At 31.9% G+C, this 21597-nt stretch overlaps 1 protein-coding gene across 1 annotated transcript in view; it reads left to right on the top strand.

Moving 5' to 3' along the window:
* The first annotated feature begins 2225 nt into the window (after positions 1-2225).
* Positions 2226-21597, top strand: part of LOC147070920 (neuroglobin-like) — a 258925-nt gene continuing 239553 nt past the window's right edge. The window contains exon 1 of the mRNA XM_085948906.1: positions 2226-2502. The gene's annotated coding sequence lies outside the window, so the exon portion shown is untranslated. The remainder of the gene's footprint in view (positions 2503-21597) is intronic.

The following is a 21597-nucleotide window of genomic DNA, read 5'->3' as shown; positions in this document are numbered from 1 at the left end:
ACCCGTGTACTAAAATGCTGCTGAAACCGAGGAGTCAGGAGTTGAAAGAGATGAATCGAAGGAGGGATCGGAATTAATCTGTCCTGCATATGACGCAGCATTTTTTTAAATGCCTCAAAGTTGGCCTTGATATCAATTCGGCGTGGCCAATTGGGTCTGTGTGTGGATGGACCCTGACAAACAGCTCCACTCGGTCAGATCTCATCAGCGGGCAGTCCCAGAGGACATGTTCAGCGTCTTGATGGTCGTGCCTGAATGTGCATTCTAGTGTGATAACCAAAATAACTATGGATTGATCGAAGAAAATGCAGAATTTAATATATTGTGTAATAATTAGAATTGTCATTTTTAGTAAATGCAGCCCTAATTATCTATAAATTAATGACTTCTTATTTTGTTTATTGGAAGTCATTACTTTTAATTTTCTGAAAGTTGTGCCAATTAGATACATTCAAGCTTAAGAATTTAATTAAATTTATAAAATTATCTTAATTATGTTCCTGGCATTTGATTTTTTTTATTGTACTATTTTGTCTCATTTTTATACTAGGTTTCTTAATTTACCATTAGTAGGTACATAATGGTAAATAAAACAACTTTACATAGCTGGAACATTACCATTACAAGTGTCCTAATAATTATTCGTCGTTCCAGCAAGGCGAGAATTTTCAGTAATGGTTCGGTCTCACGTTTCATTTTTATTCGGGCGTCATCATAAAGTGTGAGAGGAACAGACATAACATTTTCAGTTTGGCGCCTGTTTGTATTTCAATTCGAAACTCAATTCAGGATGAAGACTGTAAAGCCTCGTCTGCACTATTTCGGAATAATGAAGTAATTATATTATTATTATAATATGTAAAATATTAGTAATTTAATGAATTATTTATTTATTTTTAAAAATAAAACATTGTAGACATAAAAATTCAGGGTGTTCACAACGTGTGATTTTATTTAAAAAAAAAAAACTTGTTCTATTGAAACAAGTTAAATAAAAGTTATACCACATTATACCAGTTTGAATTTGCAGGAGTATTAATTAATTTGGTTAAATTCATTACATTATAATATTAGATCATCATGCACGATCTTAAAAGGATCATAATAATATGGGCCTCTACGGAGTGCTGGTTATATTAACAGAGTTTTAGAGAAATAGCTATTAGCCACATGTTCAACCTTTAAGGTCCAAACACACATTGAAAATAAACATGTGATTTTACCGATACCGATATGTAACCGCTCGGCCAGTATTAAACTTATATTGTGTGTATATATAATAATATATACCAAATGATACAATTTTTGTTTAAAATAGAAAAAAATAATGCTAAAATAATAAAATTTTGAAAATGTTTCGGGGTTCAGATCCAAATTTCACTATGGGTATGCCACGTTATGAAATATGAATCAACACTACCTACTTAATAAAGTTGTACTGAGTATTCCGTTTTCGTTTTTTTCTATTATAGCTAATTCAACTACTGGTACTAATATTGATGAAACTTGCACATATTATTGAATGAATTATTAGTACCAACTTTTTGTATTCTGGTACTCTAAATACAAGGTCTCCATGTATCATTCATGTAAATAAAATTGAAATTTTTGTCAATGATGATTGTTATCAACCTGAAACCTTCACCGATAAAACCAGTACTAGTGTAATAAAGTTTTACCTTAATAATGTCCAAAGTTACGCGGAGAAACTTTTTGAAAATAATATACTAGGTAAAGTGTTTAAACAGCAGTGGTGAAGTGGTAAGGTGAGGTGTGGGTAGAGGGGCGCGAATTTATATACGTCCGATGTCGAATAATTCGTCATATTCAATATTATAAAATAATATGTATCTAATACTGTGTAATTTAGTCGTTGGATCGAAGAGCAGTTTAAAAGTATTACGCGTTCTATATATTATTGTGATAGCGTTTTTAGAATACTTATCAATTTTATTCTTTCTTTTAGTATGTCAAATAATTATGTTATAAATTAACTTTCGTTCTGGGAAACGATCAATTATTTTCTTAATGTATCGTTTTCTAATTAATGATATATTTTAGTAATTATAAAAAAAAAACCATTTTTAAATCGTTTTGTTATTTTGTTGTTGATATGAATGAGTTTACTGATAAGAAAATCTTTAAGCGTGAACGCGCCTTTGGAAAACTGCCTACGCGATTTCGAAGGAAACTCCGAAAGTTTCAGCCAGTCGGAGCTAAGCCGTTCGCCGGAGCGGACCCGAGTTTTTTGCGTGAGCTTTTTTAATACAAGTGTCAAGTGATTATAATATACTACTATGTCAAAACCACTCATGCGCAAAATCCGCTTAGATTTCATTCAAAATCAACGCAGTTTTTTTATCAACAATATCGCGTCGAAAAATACCGCACTAATTGTTATGTTCTAGCGGTGATTTAGTGCAATTAATTATTGGAAAGTGTGACGTTTTGTGTATATGGAAAGAAAAAAAACATACAACACCATTGATTATTTACTATAATGTAGGTATTTACTTTTTATTTTGTATGGCGTATTATTTGAATTTCGTGCTGCCATGGAGTTTGTTGTGAACCTACGTGTATTAAATATTATTATTTAAAATTAATAGTTTTTATTTCATGTATTTGTTATACATGTTAAATATATTATATATTAAACATGGATTATAATCATGAAAGTAAATATTAAAAATAAATAATATAAGAATTTGCAAATAAGTATGTATGTATATGTCGTTAATATGTAAACTATTAATGAACTGTTTGTTTTTTAATTTATTGAAAAAAATAATATTCTCGACTACAATGCTTAATGGAAATTGAATTTATAAAAAAAATATTAGATATCTATTGGAATCAGCCCAATTTTTCCTTTTTGGCATTAATAATAATATATATCTATTAACCAAATTTAATATTTGTCAATTGTGTATATATTATTTAGATATATTTACATAATTTATATACTTTAAGCTAAAACCGATTTATATGTAATATATACAATAATTTTTTTTATTAGGTACATTTAAAATAGTAGAATGTTTCAAGATTTGCATTCATTACAATAAGTAGGTAATAATAAAAACAAGTCTTGAAAAAAACTTACCAGTAAACGGGTCCCAAGATATTAGAATATATAAACCGTTTGTTAAATTTTACATTATTATTTTTCACTCAGAATTTTCAGAAAAAAACGTCAACTATAAAAAACTTGCTAGTTTGCAGTGTTCACGAGGATTGGGTTACAGAAAAAAATTTCGAAAGAACATTTCGACAATGCTCAAAAAACGTTAAAAAACTCTGATATAGTCTAATATATCTTTTCACATTATTCTAGATCTCTAATACGTATAGTACTTATATAAACTAATATGAAAACTTGATATATCATGTTTTAATGAAAATATACATTATTGTAGAATATATAAATATTGAATTTCACCATTACCTACGCTCAATTATATAGTTTATTATGATTAAGCTATATAAACAAAACGGACGATTTTTGCTTTTTTGTTTAATGTTTCAATGCAAACTTTTGATATTTTATTTGCCATGATTAAATTTGATCATGAAAATTGGCCGATAAACAAATGCAATATCTACTGAATATTAACAAAAATTAAATTAACTTTCAATTTATTTATATTTTGTTTCATTCATTAGATGTTTATTACGATGGGTTATGGTTTTTTGCATTAATTCAAGTTGTTTCTTAAATAAACAGTGACAAACTTATTAGAATTATTTATTTAAAATCCATCACTATTGCATGTATTTATTGCTCTTGCGAATCTATTCTATACACAAGACTGCTATCGATCGCTATCGGCGGCTATCGAGGGATTTTTTTTTATTTTTGTACTGAAGAATTATATTTTTTTATCATAAGTTAGTTGTAATTTTATTGTTACCATAAGTGCTATGTTTTAACAGCGCCTCTCTTGGCTGTGGTAAATTTTAGAGCGAGATAAACAGTTTTGACTGTTTAGACTTTTTCTTGTAACAATGATAATACCTCAATACAAACATATTATGATAAACTACCCTCGATAACCGCCGATAGTGGTCTTGTATATAGAATAGATGCATTGGGTACGTATTAGCCTTTTCTAAAAACGTACTCCATAACGGATGATCCAGATAATCACTTTACAAAATTATTAATATAAAATCAGTCAACTCAACAATGGGGTCTCCTCTGTAATTATTTGATGGTATTTTATCAGGTCTGAAGCATGATTACAAATTAATCAAAGAGCTTCATTTTCTTAAGTGAATATTGTTTGTTTAGTTCGTATATTTAATGTGGATCATAAATTAACCCTACTTGACCCTTTCTATGTGATTAGGATACAATAGATCGTTATCACCCTCGGCAGTTATGTTAAAATTGGTTATTTTGAATGAGAAATATGACGCAATCAAAATTTGGGATAAGCCCGCAGGTTTATGTCACCGCGAATACAACCTTTGGATGTGAGCAGTTAAATTAAATTATCTGTAAAGGTACAAGTAGGTAACAAAAATAGATATCCGGCTCCTGTGTATATCTTCGATTTATAGCTGAATTGTAAAATTTCTTGAGTAGAGCGATATTTATATTTCAAAATTGATGGATTTCATGACTTGATATTGTTATCAATACACTTTTATGGTAGAATTACAACCTTCTCTTAATTATATCTCAGTTCATTATTAGAAATAGTGGAAATGGTGGATAAAATGGATGGAAGGGTGGAATGGAAACAAAGAATCTTAATTTGGATAACTTGGCCTTCGAGCAGTCTTCGTATCATCCCCTAAATTAATTAATCTCCGCTTTCAATCAGGGTAATTATAATACTTATCATCATATTAGAATTGTATCCTATTTCTTCTCGCAATACAGTAGATACAACCAAGGTAATATTATATATCTAAAATGTCACATGCGACGCATTTTGTTTATTTTTGATTATATAATAAACAACTGAGTCGCCTAGAGTCATAACTCACATTTCGCAATTTTGTCATTTTTGAGTTAAAACCAAGTGATTCTAATGGAATTGATTTATTAATTTCTTTTATTTTGTTAACTGTGAATACATGGTGGAACTGTATTATTGTATTATTGATTAATTTAATAAAACGCATTTTTTGTACTTATTCCACTTTTTTATTTAATAAATGCGATGTATTGGTATATTATTTCGGTCGCCTTTATGATTTTGTTTTGGTAATAACTGTTTTATTATTTAGTTGAAAATTTCCCTTTGAGGCGGACAAAACCGGTCCAAATTTATTAAATAAAAAGTAGAATAAGTACAAAAAAATTTACGTTTTATTAAATTAATCAATAATGCATTAATTCGTGACACTCAGTATGCAGGTAGACAAAGCGCTTAACGTCAGCGGACAGCAGAGCCAGTCCAAACAAAAAAAAATCTTTCTTAAATTTATTCTTTAAGCACCACGGTGCATGGTTGCAGCATCAGTCCCGTGCGGCTCCGTCTCGGGACGGAATGAGCACTTAAAATCACTTCTTTCAGACACGTTTAAAGCGTCATAGAAAGCGGCCGTGCATATCCACGGCTGTGCATATATAACGGGTGGTGGTGGGAACTTTAACGTATTAATCTAAATAATGAAAAATAGTTGCCTGTCAAAACCCACTTAAAACTATGTAAAAGTCGTTGACAAAAGTTGACTGTCGGTGTCATAACTCACATTTTTCAATGAATAATGTGAGTTCTATCATCAAGGCCTTTCTAACCAATCAAAGAGCACTACTTCTCATAGTGTGCTATATGTCGGCAGCCTTATATATACATTTAAAAAAAATAATGTCAATCGACTCACTCATTAATATTCAAGGAGTTCAGTATTTTTCTTCAAATTACTAAAAACAGTGCTTTGGTGGTTTTTTGCGTTTATCTCAAAACTCGATTTTTGGAATATGTGATTTATGACTCTAGGCAACTCAACAATGCAATAAAAATGACCATTTTCTGAATCTTTAAATGATGACAGGTCGCAGTAACTCATAATGTTAATATCCGTAGTTATAAATAGCCGTATGTCAGTTGTTCTTTGCTAGTATATTATGGAAAATTGACTAGGCATACTATTTTGCTGTATGCACGCCCGAAATCTGCAAAAACTAAGAAGTGCGTATCTATAAAATGAAAATAAAGATATATCAATTTCAGATAGGTGGGTTGTAAAGTAAATTGAATATCCAAAACGTCAATAAAAGGTTATTTGTAGAAAATTGGCAGAGGAAGGGTATGGGACACGTAATGAATGATACCAAAGGACGAATTGCGTTCTTTTAAAAGATTAATGGTTATAAATCTGGTGAGCCCGTTTTTATGGGATGAGTCGAAATAGATATTTCCAGTAGAGGGTAGGTCATTAAAGATGTAATGAATGTCGAGACCCTAATAGATATTAACAATGAAATTGGTACAAGACATTTGTACTCAGATAATTCTTCTACAAGAGAAATCTTAATACATTGAGAAATGAACTTTAATTAATTTTATAGTTGTTTTTGATGATTTTTATAATAACCATGCTCGATCCTAATAAGATCACATGGGCTTTCACAGAGTGGAGGTTTGTAATAACAGATTTTTGTTTTTTTACGAGAAATGTATGTTAGCCACTTGCTCAACTTATTAGGTCCATACTCTGATACTCAAACACAAATTTAAAAACAATATGTGTGTGTACTTGCCAGACCCAGGATTCGAACCTGGGATCCACGCCGTTATAGGAAAAATTTATATTTATCTTATCCAATAAGCCCGATAACAGAAAATTCAAAGCTCTACTGTCTAATAGTCACAAAAAAATTTAAGCACTATAATCGAATTGGATTACTTACATAAAAGCTCATTTTATTTAGAGTAGCTTATGCTGAATAAGATTTAAATATAATCATACCACCGTTATTGGAAACCATAATCTTACTATGTTTGAAAAATTGGAAAAAATACGACACGTGTTTTGTTTTCATTATACAATTTTAAAAGTATATGAAACAAAAATCTACGTTCGAATTTATGCCATTATATAATATTCTTGGTATTGAATATACATAAGTTGAAAATACATCAGAGATATATCTTAAATTTGTAAAGCTTCAGTTGAATGACTATCAGTTAATTTCATCGTACTTAGATACGGCGCGTGTGTCTAAATTGGTAAAGAGTATATATGGATGTAGGTTCAAATCTTGATTGGCGCTATATTTTTTTTCTAAGATTTATGTAGGAATTTAAATACAGGTATGTGTCAGAGATGTTTTTTTAATAAATTATATTCAATAAAAAATTTTAAAATCTCGAATCTTGTGAATTCTTCATTGAATAATAAATATATATAGGTATATAATGAAAACTGTTCAATTTCTAAGTTGCGGGTGAGTAGAATAATGAATCCGGTTGGTAAATCAAGAGTCTCATGTCCGAATACCGGATTAGGAAAAATTCACATATTATTTTTCAATGTGTGTTTTGATCCCGAGCATAGGATTAATAGGTTGAGCAAGTGGCTAACATCCTTTTCTCGTAAAAAAATCTGTTACTAAACTTCTTCGTGACGCAGCCTAGATTATAATATACAGATTGTATAGAGATAAATAAAATGCTTTTACATATAAATAAAAAATATCTATGATTATATTTTTTATAGTATTTTTCATATAATTAACAAACAATTATGACTGGTTTCATCCATTAGGATATTTCCAACTGTTATAATTTTGATTAAAATGTTATATTTTATTTAACTGGTACCTATACCAATATTAAAAAAATATATGCTAGTTGATGCCAAATATAATGCATATTATATATGAAAATAATACAAAACGTCCGCAAGGTAGACCTAGAGGCCGCAGGATCGATGAAATGATAAAGTTCTGCAGAAGTACTTGGCAACGCAATGCACAGGATCGAGAGAAGTGGAAGCAGCTTGCCTTCATTCAGCAGTGGATAGATTCAGGCTGATGATGATATGAAAATGTTTTTTTTGGAAGAACAATAAGAAAACGGATGATATGCCACAAAAATTGGTCAATCAAGGATGCCTTATTAGTGGATCCTAGAATACTTGGAAAATAATAAAATTAAAATGACCACATAAAGAAAATATGGTAAACCATGTGGATGAATTTCCACCATTTACGATACCTGCACAAGGGTAGATGAAGTAAGTCTATTCTACTTACCCTATACTTGATGCCCTGTTTTGTCATGTTGCCTTTAAGCAGAAATGTGATTATTGTGAGGATTAATCGGATAATGAGAAGACATTAAAAGTCGTTTATAATGACAACCTCATAAAGTGGGTCAAAGATTTGATGTCATCATGGGAATCATGTGATGAGTAAAATATCCCAAATTTGAGTGTCACTGAGTAAAACTTTAAGAACGTCGAGGAACTGAAAAGGTATTGGGGAAGACGGAAGAGCTCGGTAAAATCGTAAAAATCTTTATTAGAATTGGGGAGTGGGTCTTACCAATGGATTCTCACTCAGGGGGTGGAAGGGATGACGTGATGCTAGCAGTAGGTTGTAGGCAAAGACTTGACAAAATTATATAAAAAAATGAATCTATTTATAACAAATTTTATCTTTTACAGCAACGTAGGTAGGTAAAATTAGAGTCAGCCAAAAATGATCGCAGTGGTAACGAACTGTGCGTGAAAATTGCAACATTGAATCTGCGTCACGACGGAAAAGTATTTACACCGCGCGATAAATATTACGCGCGTACACAATTAAACAGGTCGTTATCTCGCCGGGCGTTTAATAATAAAAATAAATTCATTACTACATTGTCGGCATAAAATAGTATTATTTTCATGTCGGAAAGTAATTTTGCCTCATTTTAGTAGGCGAGAAGTAACTTAATATACGATATATTGTTACACAGTAAACAGACGCGCACACAGAAAAAAGATAGGGGATCCAATTTGAAAAAAATATCTATTATAATTTATTTTTGATTTTTAAGGGCCACATGCTCAGCGTAGGTCAAAATGGAGCTTTTATGATATTTTCAGAGCATAACCTTGGACATTACTTAAACGGTGTAGATAGTCTATTCATATAACTTTGAAGCCTTATTGTCCTTTATATTTATTTTAAACATTTGTTCACACGCGCTCTAACATGATCTTAATCCCTACTTCATTTATTGTTTATCAATTTACGGCTACGGCCGTATGTTGTAGCTTAGACACTGAGAAATGCCAATAGAAATGGCGTATTTCAAAAAAATTCTACCTTATTCTTAGGTCAAATTTTGGATGAAAAAGATTATCAAATATCAATTTTTACCGTAAATATGTCACTATATAATGTTAACAATAATTTTACTAATGGTTTTGTAAATGTGTTAACAAATTAATTAATCTAAAAAGTCTTAATACCACTGCACATAGATGTATTGAAATATGACTATATTCTAAAACATTGGAGCGAGTGGTTTAAAAGAATACTATTTTATGTAATAAAAATACTTTATGCTGTCATCAAATAAATGTTTAAAATAAATATAAAAGATAATAAGGCTTCAAAATTATATAAATAGATTATCTACAACGTTTAAGGATTGTCCAGGGTTATGCTCTGAAAATACCATAAAAGCTCCATTTTGACCTACGCTAAGCATGTGGGCCGTTAAGACGTCGATTTTAACAACATACAGCAGGTACAGCGTTGCAAACTTGGCATTTTTCTTCCCAGATATACCATTTTTCGATCTAGCTTACAAAACATGTATCTAGTTTATGACTTTTTTATTAGAATTTTTTGATGCCTTTAACAACTATAAATGTGCGGAAAATTAGCTAATTTTTTATTTTATTTATTCAGATATTTAAATCGATACTTCAGTGAAACGGCAAATAATTTTCAAGCATAGGTGCGACGAAATTTTGGACTCGCTGGCAATCGCACAGCGAACGTCGAGGTGTGAACACATCAATTTCTTTCGTGATGGCGACAGGGGTATTAATTCTTAAATCCTGTAAAGATGACTAAAAACGTTACCTATTTACTTGAAAAAGAAAACATGCCAATGAATATATTATTATTGTTACTAATAGAACAATAAACAGAACATTAAATGGACGCATGTTGGAATTATATGACAGGCGTCATTTGCACAATCCGCGCATCGTCTAGCCACGATCTTTTTAGACCATGCCTCAACTGAGGTAAAGCCTTAATGCAGGTAGGTCGGAACTTGAAAAATAAAACAACGGAAGGCAGTGACGTCCCTAGGTAAAATGCCACCCCTAGATAGCGCCAAAATGCCGCCTCAATTTTTTATACAGTATTTTTATCATCCTTTCATGAGTCTAATATCTAAGAAATGTGTTGTATGGATGCGTAACTAACAACATATCAGACAAATTATTCACAAATCTGCACGTGTTGTTTCTGATCTCCAAGGAAGTTGAATGGCAATGGAAGTAAACTAGATATCGCGAACCCGACAAAACCAGTGAGCTGAATTGTTTAATATAAAGATATTTTCGTTTAGATTTTTAGTTTAGGTAGCTATATTATATTCCAAATTATTATCCTCGAATTGCCGCCCTTCTAGTAACTGCCGCCCCCAAGCGACGCTCAATCTGCCTACCCCTACGGGACGTCACTGACGGAAGGTAACAAACAATATGAGCAATTTTGGCGTTATAGTGATTTATTGGTATCAGATATTATAATTCAATGTGTGTTTAGACATATGGCATCGAATTGACGATTATCGGGGATTCCACTCTCATGTATTACTTAATTATAACTTATTGCAGGTTGCTAGTTTAATTAATTATTTTTTGTTAATTTTGAAACGAGTTTCTGGGAAAATGTGGTGTGATTTTTACACATAATATAACCATTTTTCAATTAATTTTTGCCGATCAGCAAAAAAAGGTATTTAAACTTGATTTTCTTCAAAATCTAGCGTTTTTTCCTACCAAAAAGCTTGTTTTCGTACCTCGTCTGGCAAATTTTTATCAACGACAGTTGGCAGCACTGGCCAGATGCCTCTGATATTTATAAGGTCTACTATTTGTAGACCCACGATGGCCGCGTGGCTTTCGCGCCGGTCTATAGTGTCGAAGGTCCCAGGTTCGAATCCTGGGTCTGGCAAGAACACATATTATTTTAAAATTTGCGTTGTAGCTTTTGATTGATTAAACATAGAATTATCACTTTACGGATAAGTTTCCCATGCCTAGGTACTTTACACTTTACAATGAACACCCGACTTGCAGTTATAACTACTGATTACCTGGCTGACCTACGAGTTATTGCAACCTCTTGCATCCACAAGTGAATAATGAATGACTGCAGGTGGCGTAACGGTCATTATTATTAACACATCGACTGCTGAGTAGATAATTACTTTTGATTATCTCATTTAAATAGCATGCTAATTACATCGATTGGCCGCTTGATCGTTGCGCGCTAGGTGCGTCTTTAGCGTCCAATGACTTAAGATTGTTATTGTCTGTTTGTGTCATCAGAATATTAAAGCTAACACTGTATTGCATTAGTAACATTGATTTTGGAGCTTAAAAAATACCAAATTACCCTAAAAAACAAACAAAATGTTATTATTCTCTTTGTACCAAATCATATGCGTATACATACAAAGCTTTAAATATTTAATAGAAATTTTACATGTATAATATTTATGAAATATCAGGTTTTATACGCACCCAGTGCTTGGAATAGAAAATTTTATGAAGCGAAGCTCGATAATTTAAATACAAAATAAACAATAACAGTTTTAAAAATCTATATTTCGACAGGCAAAGTTTGTCAGCACCAGATGTGAAAAAAAATAATTTCTATAGAATAAACCTTGTTTTTTTTCTTCTTTCTGATACTATAACCCTATGTGAGTCTTGGCCTTCTCGAGTATCCAGGTATATTCAAAGCCGCTTTTCTTCAGTTTAGGACGTACAAGGTTTTTAAATACAACTCGGTATTATCTCTTCATTGCTCCATCTTGTACGAGATTGACCAGGTCTTCGTTTGCATTACGACTTTCACAAATATCAGTTTGCTTATTATACGTGACTCGTTCGTCGTGTCTAAATATCCATCTAAGGCGTACTAATTTTATTGACTATACGACTATAAATATAAAACGTACATCTAGATTATTCAGATACAATTATTTGAGAGCTGGTTAAATGGGTTGATCTCAATTCCTCCGTAGAATTACGTCGCATTAAATATGTGGATACAGAGAACACTTGTCACCGAGACTAGCTGAGTCAGTCCAACTCTATTCTTTTCTCTCTAAATTCTTTCTTTTAGCACTACGGTGCATGGTTGTTACATCAGTTCCGTGCGGCTCTATATCTGGATAGCAGAGTGAGCACGTAAAATCTTCTCTTTCAAAAACGTTTGAAGCATCATGGAAGGCGGCCTTGCATATCCGTGACTGTACATACATGACGAGTAGAAATGGGGCACGTAAAATATTGGATCTTCTTCTCCACCGCATGTGTGTGTCATTGGAGGGAAAATTGAGTAGAAGTTAAATTTCATAAAAATCTGTGTGGCAAAATAAATACTGAGTAGAATATGTAAATGCATAAATACTATTTCTTTTTACTGTCTGATAAATTTTGTCAAAATTAAGAAGAATATTTTATTTAACACATATAATATTAAAATATTTCCTTAATAATTCACGAATCGCGAAACAATTTTTACTTTTCCACAAAGAACCGGAGCTGCCTGCTCTCCGATTCGCTCCGGTTCATTCCGAGCCCTGTATCCGCCCCATTTCGTGCTGGTGGCTTTTACTTTGATGTGTTATTACCTTTTTTGCACATAATATAGCGACAAAGCTTACCATTGATCCTGCATGTAAAAAAGTCGACATAAAACATCAGTGTATTACATTTGTTGAAACTTAGTTGAAGGTTACTTTTAAACTTTGCCTGGTTACAATATACAAATATTGTGAACGTTTGGTTTAAATAATACAGTAATAAACAGGCAGTATTTTCGTGTCTTTATTGGTATTATTTGTACGGAGCTTGGAGCTTTTACTGTGATGAGCTTTCGATTAGTCCAAGGTGTGGTCTACTATTATTACGCCAGTTGTAATTTGTGCCTACATAACATAAATACGGTAAGTAATTATTAATTAGTTCATTGATATTAACAGTATTACTCACCAGAAATTTACGTGACTGAATTAGCCTTTTTTTTTAAACAAAGCTTATCATAATTTATCTCATTAGAAAAAAATGCTTACACAGACTTTGTGCGAATTCACACCTACATTAATTAGGTAATCTCTGGACTTTTTTGAAATAAATGTATGTATTAAGCTTAACTTGTTTCAAAAAGTTAAGTTGATGTGTAGATGATATAAATGTAATTTTATTGTTCATTTAGGGTGTTCATAACATGATTTTTTTTATACTACTACTGGATAATTCTACCGAGTGAGTTAAAGAATATACCACATTTGATATCATTGATAAACATATAAGTACTTAAGTGGATCACAGCGATATTGGAAGCAATTCGTTTAATTGAATCCATTGCTTCCCTGATTTTCATGCCTAATGGCAGATTAGTTCACTCAATCACGGCACTTTTCTTGGTCTTTATTTCTTCGCTGCCACGTACATCTACATAACTTAATAAGTTCATCTATCCAGCAGGTTTTAAGGTATCTTTGTGGTTATTTAGTGCCTCTTTGATACTATTTTATGACGGTATTTATCCAGCGGTTGTCCAATCGTTCAGCGATTCATTTACTTCGTTTACTTAGCAACCTATATCACATCGTGTACTCTTGTCTGCCTCCTTGTCCATTTGTTTCCTTTTCTTAGTTTTTTTGCTTTATACTCAACATGCGCTGCTCATAATTTTTGAATTTTCTGTAAAACTAATGGCACTCAAGTCGAGTAGGTCAACAACTGCATCTATCTCGGACAACAAATGTCAATTGACGGTAGTATATCTGACGAGATTGCTCGCATAACCAAGTTGGCATGAAACACATTTGGGCATCTAAATAGTATCTGCAAAAGTGACCCTCGTTTTGTCTTAAACGTAAAGTGATCAACCAATTTATACTACAAGTATTCACGTATGGATGTGGAATATATACGTGGATAAGATATCTGGGGGTGCTGCGGTTGATTAAAAAAATGTTTATTTGGATTATATTATACTATTAAAATCAAAATTAAATATGAATTAATAATTATAATATTAATAAATAATTAAAATAAAGAACTTTGCATAAATTGCTTGCAGAAATAAATTTTAACGATGTTAATAAATCATTAAAAGTATATTTCTTTCCCCCGCTGTCGCGTGCGTGCTCACGTACGAACGCAGAAACGGCGATACACTGTCAGACCTGCAGTACCGATCAAGCTCCCAGCTGCGTGCCCCGCTCCCCGCACCCCTCCTCCACCAATTCGAGCATATTCAAAAACGGTACTGCAGTACCGCGGTGTATGATAATTATTAGATATATCGGTGCGCGGGCGAGCTTAATTCACGTTTAAATAATATTGATATTTTCATATAATATACATAAATTTATGTATATTATAATATTCCATTTTTCTCAATTTGCTTGGGGGTGCTGCAGTTCCGCAGTGCATATGGGCGAGCCGTCACTGGTTATTATATGTTGCGTCACCAACTCAACCAGTACCTACGTGATAAGTCTCAGGACGTAGCACACGCACACCACCCATCACAAAAAAATTGCAATCGTCTCAAGTCGCAACGTTTAACATCTTTATGTAATCAACTCAAATATACATAATATATTAAAAAAATTCAAATGTGTTTCATGGGTCACCTTAAACATCATATTAATTCAAGTATAATATTATGTAATATTCGTAAAACATCCAGCTATAGATATTCTAAATCGACCTCTGTTTCGCTCGCTAGGGCATTACGAATTGAGATACCTTTATGAGGAGTCGCAACGATTAACATCTTTATGTAATCAACTCAAATATACATAATATATTAAAAGAATTCACATGTGTTTCATGGGTCACCTTAAACATCATATTAATTCAAATATAATATTATGTAATATTCGTAAAACATCCAGCTATAGATATTCTAAATCGACCTCTGTTTTGCTCGCTAGGGCATTACGAATTGAGATACCTTTATGAGGAGTCTGTGATAAAATAATGGTCATATGTTAATAGTATTAATAGTATAAATACTATAATCTTGTTAACTAATCTTGGTGTCTCAGCATGGGTGCCTACGCAAAATCTAAGGCATCGCGGGAACGTAACCATGACATATCGATCTTAAAGCACAAAGCATAATTAGAAAATTAAACATCCCTTTGAGTTTGATATGTTGTGTTCCTTTGGGACATTTTAATTGGATTTAGTAAACTGATATATCTTAACAAAGAAAATTGTTAGCAAATACTTGTGTAATCAAATATAATTGAAAATAATTCAGCATACGTCTAAACACCACAGTCATTTAGATTTGTCAATTATAAATAAATATATTCTACCATTCTCTTCTTTATCATTGTCTCATAGCCCACCCTGAAATGCAGTCACCTTCTCTCAAGACTCAAGTAAGACTCTCCACTCTCGCGGTTATTTACTTGGAGTCTTTACTTTGGTCGCTCTAGCACGCCGACGTTCTCCCTCTGATTTGCCTTCCCTAGATGCTACCAAAAACTACCAGTCAGGATATTTGATACGCATCGAATATTATTATGTAAAAAAAACTGCAGAATGTGTCTCGGACAAAATATTTTCGAGAGCCGTTCCATTACTTGCGCATCTATCCTATACACAAGACTGCTTTCGGCATCTACGGCAGCTTTATAGGGTAGAAAAATATCGAAATAATAGCACTTATTGTAACAATTACAATAAGTTAGCCGTCTGAACTGTTTAAACTATCTATCTCACTCTAAAATTTATTACAACCAAGAGAGATGCTGTTAAACCATAACACTTTTTGTAACAATTACAACTAATTTATTGTAATTGTTAGAATAAGTGCTAATATTTGAATAGTTTCCTACCCTAGATAGCGGCCGAAAGCAGTCTTGTGTATATAATAGATGCGTTGGAGTCTCGTATGTATTTTTTTAACAGCTATATAATATGTTTTAACGAATTATTCACGAGATATAAGAAAGAAACATTCTTTATTTAACATACGTCATTTGGAAATAGCTCATAAACTTACTTATTATAAATAATATATATTTTTAAACATGCCGCCGAACAGTACTTGAACCTGCATCTATTCAATTCCAACTAACGTACTTTACCCTGTCGGCTATCAAATTACTATGAAATGAACATATTATAGTCTTAAAAGTGAAACGCTTCTCAAGTTTAGTTAATAATTATTATTTACTAGGTTTTGTGGTTTGAATCAATAGTTATTAGGACCTTGATTCAAACCAAAAAAACCGGTACCTACCTAGCAAATATTAACGAAATCTGAAAAGCGCTCCAATTGCATGACTCGACGTTACTTTCGTCGTAAGTTGGTCTGGTACAGGTGGTTAAATTGGTAAAGTACATTGGACGAAATCCGATGGATGAAAGTACGAATCGTGTCCAGTGCCATATTTTTTTCAAGATTTTTTCTAATTGATTTTTTCCTGAGGTTTCTCCAAATAATTTAGGTTATGATCATAAGGATATGTAAACATATAATATATTTTTGTTTATGGAATTGGCATTTAAATAGTAACTATACATATCTACGGTAATTATAAATCGTAGAATTACAATTATAGCATTTTTTATGTTAACTAGGAACATAATATCAATATTTTGATATCCAGGGCGTTGGGTATCTGATACAACTGGCCAAGGATAAGGAGGCAGTGGCAAGGTGTTGGAGTAAGCTGTTAAGATTCGATATAAATAGTGCACACTCAACTTTGTCATGCATACTTATTTATTTTATTGAATTAAGAATAAAATTTGAAAATTATGCTGGTTAGATTTTAAAAATCAATTAATCCCTGCCTAATAAAACCATAGTGGCTTAGGTGTGCTATGTGCTATCTGACAAAAATAGTTCACATATTTTATGTCATACTTATTTGTTTTCGTTGAATTAAGGATACATACTAATAAAGTTAGTATTGGTTAGTTTTTTAAAATTTATTAAGCCCTGCCTAATCGATAAAACATATTCTTCTATCAATAAAATATCTAAAATTATGTATGGTTTAATGGCATAATTTTAGATATTTTATAGATAAACGAATATTCTTTAGTATTATCTACTATAGCTTGGATTAGGCAGGGTTTAATCGAATTTTAAAAACTAACAAACACTATCTGCACACTGTAACTTAGTTTACCGGAAACAAATAGGTTTGCCTGACAGAATTCAGCGTGCACTATTTATGTCGGATCTTAACAGCATACACCCTTCTCCACTGTAAAGAGATATACTGCAATTTGGTCACCAACCCTAGATAAAAAATCAAAAGAAGAAGATCAACATTTATTTGTAATTATAACAACTTATTTAAAAAAAAAAAACATGAAAATATTCAAAATCTTAATTTATTTAAGCCTTAATTAAGATTAGGTACCTTTTCGTTAAAATTTGATGCTGAAAATATTTTAAAATACCTATCTCATTATGCATCATAAAAATGATATCTTACTTTATAGCTTCGCCGTTTTTTATTCATTTTTTAGTATACATTTTTTTAATGGAGATTTTTCTTAATTTAGTACGTGCTGTGGCATAAACCATCTTCATTTGTTTTAATTTGCAAGTTATTTTAGGGAGAGAAATAAATCATAAATATACAACACATAAGAAACTGCTCGTTATAGAAAGTTTTGCCAAATTTTTCTGAGAATATAACTCTGTGGTTTTGATATTATGGTAAAATAAATATATTTATTTTGATAAATGGTTGTGCTGGCACTGACCTTTTGTGATTTGAACTGCCTAACAAATCGGCATTCAGCATTAGATATGCTCGAATCGTAAGGGATGAAAGGGCGAGAGTGATGGTGTATCCATAGATCGATAGTTTAGATCCGGTTCAAAGGACTATTTTTATGGCTGCGCTTTTTTTAGTGGACTGTAATTGGTTTTGATAAAATGATTGTGCTGGTGGATGTAGATGCTGGAATGGGGGTTAACTAAGGATGCCATGCACAGACCTTGCTGTTGAGGCTGGATCCATGGTTTGGTTGCAATCATTCGCGCGATATTGTTTGTTGGATTAGCCGGTGACACTTGACGATACACTTTTGATGAATGATATGATGAACGACAAGAGCCGGTATCACGGCTTGCCAGATGTTCAAAATTATTGAATGGACGACGGTCACACTATATCAAGATGACCCGTCCGTGGCCAATGAATAATTTTTGAATCAGGCTGTATGCTTAGAATTACTCGTTAAACGACGGTAATTGGTACAAGCCTACACGCATCCGCTGTCTTGAGGTGACTGAATATTATTTAATGACGGTCGACTGATGACTCGTGACTGTTGGTCACCTAGTCTTGCGACAATAACTGAGGATTTGAGGTAGGTGGGAAATACAGGGATGAAAGCGGCCATAATTAATTAGCCAACTATTAACAATGATGAAGGTTAAATGAATTACCCGTTCTGCTACTAATCGTTTAGTGGAGCGACATTCCAGAACAGTTTTATATAAGTGTAGTTCATAATAATTAATGGGATGGTTGTATTTTATTGACATAATATTACTTGTAACAAATATTTTATCAAATAGAGTTTTTCGAAATTGTGTACAACGTTCTCTAACCAATACTACGTTATTAAATTCGGTGTAATCATAAGTAAGTAATAAAGGAACTTTTATTAGGAGACTTCTAATACATCCTGACGATGACTAGGAATCACAGTTAGTATTATTAATAAAAAACCGACTCAAAATTACAAACAAAGATGTTCGGCAATATTATAATATATGAATATATTATGTATATATATGTGATAAGATCTCGGATGAATGTGGCACTTAGGGGCGGAAAAACCCTGATGTCAGGCTGATGATGACGATGTTATAAGGATTGATGGCTCGGAGTCATACAAAAAAACAACAATCAAGTATATAGAGAACGGCAAGATCTTGTCTATGCTCATTTCTAGAGCATAGACATGAACGCAACGGAAATGACACAGTCGTCATAGAGCGCTCCTAAAATGTAGTCGACCCGAGCAGCGCGCTGTTCCCTTTCAATATCTATTCCAAAAGTATCATGCTCGCCTTTACTCTAAAATTAAATTAAAATACTGTTTTTTCATAGTTACATGTAATAACAACCTATATTTTTACGCCATAATATAAACCATACAAATACAAACTTGTGTTTCCGTTAAGGCTATACCTCAGCTGAGGCGTGGTCTACAAAGATCGTGACTAGGCGAAGCGCGGAATGCGGGTGCAAATGACGGAAGCCGAACAAAATATAATTTCTCATAAAAAATCAACATGCGTCCTTTTAATGTTATGTTTATTATTATATTAATATATTATTATATTATATATAATATTAATAGTATATTCATTGATTTGTTTTCTTTTTCAAGTACATGCGGAACGTTTTTTAGTCATCTTTTCACGATTTAAGAATATATTTCTCCGACGCCATCACAAAACAAATTGACGTACGAACAGGTCGACTATCGCTCTCCGACTGGCGATGACTGCGAAATTTCGTTCCACATACCGTTGAAAATTATTTGCAGCTTCACATGTACGGTCTTAATTGAAAAGTCGTCTTCAATTTAATCAATGAGCCGCCATGTATTATATTTTATTTAAGCACATTTTATTTTATGCTTGACCTTGAGGTGACCGATGGAGGTTACAGATTTTGGAAATTAATACCCTCAATTATCCGATGACGCATTTTGATTTAACCCCTCCCTTAACGCTTTCTGTTTGGTAATATAAATAATTTGTATTTCTATTTTTTGTGATTTTGGAAAAACAACGGAATACGCATTTTGATGAAAAAAAACGTATATAATATATCTATCTATCAGTGTGTAATGAGGCGTAAAATAATTTATTGTTCGAAGAAAGTTTGCGAGCGTTCCACGCCGCGCGAAAGCGATAGCACTGAGATTTGTCTCGTTTGGGGCTACAATAAATCTTTCAATTATTATTACTTAGGAAACTTAGTCACTTTTCCACAGCATTTAACCCAGGGAGAGCCCCTACGTCTTATGCTTGTATCAATTAGAAACTTTATGAAACATGACATCATTAAAAGTTCTCATGAGATATTGCTTGCAATCTAATTTCTTCTTTATGGCCACCGATGAAAGTTTCGGTTAAACTGTTCATGTGTTACTAGTTAGTAAAATTCTACAGTGGTGTGAAAGTATTAATTTTTAATTTTAAGAAACCTACATATTATTAATACAGTTTTGTCAGAAATTTATTATTATATGAGAGACAAAACATAGAGCTCAATACATTTAAATTTGTCGATGGTGTTTGGCTGGTAATTGGATGAATTATTAGATTTCACATTCTATATTTTGAAACTATGACTTATTTGGTATAATAAATTCTTCGCTAGATGGTGTTTCGTACCTACGTATCTCGAATGATTCACTCAACTCAGATATTATTATTATCAATTTAATTTGATAATAAATGTCAATCCTTATCGCAATGATTTAAAGGCACATACAAAATTATTCTGAAGTAATTTTGGTATTATGTTTAATACGTGTAAACAATATTCACAATTAAATATTTGTACTAAACAACGTTTATGTATGTCACATATAACTGGCTGGTTTTATCGTTTTTTTCTTCATCGCATTGTATTTTTAAATTAAAAATATATGCATATTTTTATTATAATTTTATTACAGAGAATAAAATTAGACAATACAATTTTAAGTTTGTCATAGATAAATGATTTATGGTCTTTTGTGTGTCTTCTAAAACCTATAATATCTTTATTAATAAAAAAAGGATTTCATTTTTTCATTAACATAAATTATGTCTATGTATCTTATGTCTATGAATACGAAATCATATTGACATAATATCAGTATTATTTATGGATTCGAATGTTTATTCAAAAATACGTTTAAAATCTGTAGGAACTCGATATTGTAATTAGAAGAAAAGTATTTAACTACCTTGAGTATTAAATGATTAAGTGAATTGATTTACATTGCTTTTTTAAAATATATATAATTCTCTTAAGGCTGCAGACACAGCACAATATGAGAAATCCCCGATTGGTTAGAAAGGCTTTGATGAAATAATTCACATTATTTGTTGAAAAATGTGAGTTATGACAGCAACAGTCAATGTTGTCAACAATATTCACATGGTTTAAAGTGATTTTTGATCAATCTATCTTTGAGCAATCTTTGTTCTTTATATAGATTAATGCCTTTAGAATCACTTGGTACGTTTAACTCAAAAATTACAAAATTACAAAATTTGAGTTATGATTATAGGCAACTCATTTGCGTTATTTCAATAAAATTAAAAAAAAAATACTATTTTGATTTGCCAAACTTTTTGGAAACAAAATATTACCG

Source organism: Rhyacophila brunnea, unplaced genomic scaffold (genome assembly GCF_057557595.1).
Source record: "Rhyacophila brunnea isolate RB1 unplaced genomic scaffold, BYU_Rbru_1.0 scaffold_21, whole genome shotgun sequence".
NCBI lineage: Eukaryota > Metazoa > Arthropoda > Insecta > Trichoptera > Rhyacophilidae > Rhyacophila > Rhyacophila brunnea.
Note: the sequence above shows the minus strand (reverse complement) of the source record. Positions and strands in the feature narration are given on the sequence as shown.